The sequence below is a fragment of the Mus caroli genome, chromosome 14 (genome assembly GCF_900094665.2).
Source record: "Mus caroli chromosome 14, CAROLI_EIJ_v1.1, whole genome shotgun sequence".
In the NCBI taxonomy this organism is placed as follows: domain Eukaryota; kingdom Metazoa; phylum Chordata; class Mammalia; order Rodentia; family Muridae; genus Mus; species Mus caroli.
Window position 1 is genome coordinate 88,907,643 of NC_034583.1, and position 2,541 is coordinate 88,910,183.

General features: G+C 35.1%; 1 non-coding gene across 1 annotated transcript; it reads left to right on the top strand.

Moving 5' to 3' along the window:
* The first annotated feature begins 2,068 nt into the window (after positions 1-2,068).
* Positions 2,069-2,175, top strand: LOC115029372. Its single transcript, XR_003834925.1, has one exon. It is a non-coding gene; the product is annotated as a U6 spliceosomal RNA (small nuclear RNA).
* The last annotated feature ends 366 nt before the right edge of the window (positions 2,176-2,541 follow it).

The window sequence follows — 2,541 nt, forward strand, 5'->3', positions numbered from 1 at the left end:
ACAGTGAATGATAAAGTATACTTAGTTTTATTTTACTAATAAATATATTAGTATATTTATTGAAAACAGAATTAAAATATTTGAAAGTAATAATTTAAAATTATCAGTTACTAAAACTATTTTTGGAAAAATAGTATATTAAATAGTGAGATTTTATAAAAAAGATCTTGAACTTTTCCTTAAAAGTGAGAAACAGATTCATGACTAAGAAAAATGGGAGAATGGTTTATCTTACTTGTTTAAATGAAGTTTTATACAAGTCAAGCAAAACACATTGTAAATCTGTTGAAAATTTTTAATTTTGTAGTTAAAGTCTGGAAGAATTTTGAAGTTTCCTTTCACTCAGACATACACAAATTGTCTTTGAACATACTATTTATTGGTTTCTTACAATTGCTCTAAGAAATTAATGAAACGCTATTAAAACAGCACATACTTGTGGATAAGCATTTATAAGGTTGATACAGGACAATCAGAGTTTAAGGCAAGGATAAACTGTACAGCAAGACTATTTCTCTGCCTCTCTCTCTCTCTCACACACACACACACACGCACACACATACACACAGAGAGAGAGAGAGAGAGAGAGAGAGAGAGAGACAGACAGACAGACAGACAGACAGACAGACAGACAGAGAGATCTCACTGCATATGTATATTTGGGTAGATAAGAATCTTAAATGACTTTCTCAGAGTTAAAATTCTGGTGTCAACAAGTCTGTGTTCCTTGAAGAAGCTCTGGGGGAGTATCTGATTTCTTTTCTTTTCCAGGTAACAGACAACTGGTTTTCTTTGGCTCTTGAACCTCTTAACATTCCCAAAGCTAACAATAGCCAACTAGGTCTGTCTTACACGGTGACAACCCTGTCTTCCATATCCACATTTTAGAGCTTTTTCATGTCCAACCCATCTGGATAACACAGGCAAATCCTACTCCAAGGCCCATGGGATAGCAGCCTTCATCTCAACTGCTGTCTCTACTCTCATTTTTTCTATAACCTAACAAATTCTCAGGTTGTGGGAATAAAATGTGCTGTGAATCTTTATACTGCCATTACCCAAAACCTAGCTAAACTTAAATTGTGAAACATTTCTTTTTCATATGTACATCTTTATATAAATACTTTACATTGTTAGTGTGTGTATATGTGTGTGTATGTGTGTGTGTGTGCTTAAAATTAATGGTGAGCTTTCATCTCTCTTGCACAATCAAAAAAAAAGCTATAAAACTATTTGGAATGCATAATCAAACTCCAAAGGAATGTTATTAATGTATTCATTTGACATATCTACAGTTACTGGTGTCGCATATCAACAGTTACTGGTGTGTTTGTGTAACACATCTACAGTTGCAAACACTGAAGCAAGTCCAGGGGACTCAGGAATGCCCTTACCTCAGCAGCACTTGTTTATGGCTTGGCATAATGCATGATGCAGTTTCTGAGCTGAGCAGTTTATCCAAACATCTAAAAGACAGACATAACATTGCCAGAAGGCCATTCTAAAGTGTCAAAGCAGATTCGGGCCTCTGCGTCAATGGTTGACAATCCTAGATTTCTATGGAGGAAGCTGTCAGAGCCTTTTAGAACCTGCTTTTCAAAAAGAATTCACTACACATAGTAAGATGTCTTAAAAGAAGCAATGGAGAATTTACCATTAGTCCTCAAGATAAAAAGACCAATATTTTACACAATGGCATTCTTTAAAGGTCTTGCTAAGAGAGCTGTATGCAAAAATCATACACTGTAATATATCATCTGAAAACTACATTGATAACTAAACCAAGAAAGTGACCCCTCTCCAGACCTCTTTCTTACTTGAACAATAGTGGTTTCCTAATCTCATTTGTGTTATAATTCAACAGCCATCATCTCTACTTTCTAAACCAGCAGTTCTCAACCTGTGGGTTCTGGAACAACAACCCTTCCACAGGGCCACCCATAACCATAAAAAAACAAAACAAAACAAAAAACAGAGATTTATGTTATGATTCATAACAGCAGCAAAACTACTATTATGAAGTAGCAACAAAAGTAACTTTATGGTTGGGGTCAACACAAAATGAAGAGTGCTTGCTTCGGCAGCACATACACTAAAATTGGAACGATAGAGAGAAGATTAGCACAGCCCCTCAACAAGGATGACTCGCAAATTTGTGAATCTTTTCATATTTTTTCCTTATTATCTCTTAACATTAATGGACTCAATTCCCCAATAAAAAGACATAGACTAACAGACTGGATTTGTAAACAGGACCCAGTATTTTGCTACATACAGGAAACACACTTCAGTAACAAAGACAGCCACTACCTCAGAGAAAAAGGTTGGAATACAATTTTCTAAGCAGATGATCCCAAGAAACAAGCTGGAGTAGCCATTCTAATATCAAACAAAATCTACGTTCTACCAAATCTTATCGAAAAAGGATAAGGAAGAACACTTAATACTAGTCAAAGGAAAAATCTACCAAGATGAAATCTCTATTCTCAATATCTATGCTTTCATGCAAGGGCAACCACAGTCATAAAAGAAACTTCACTA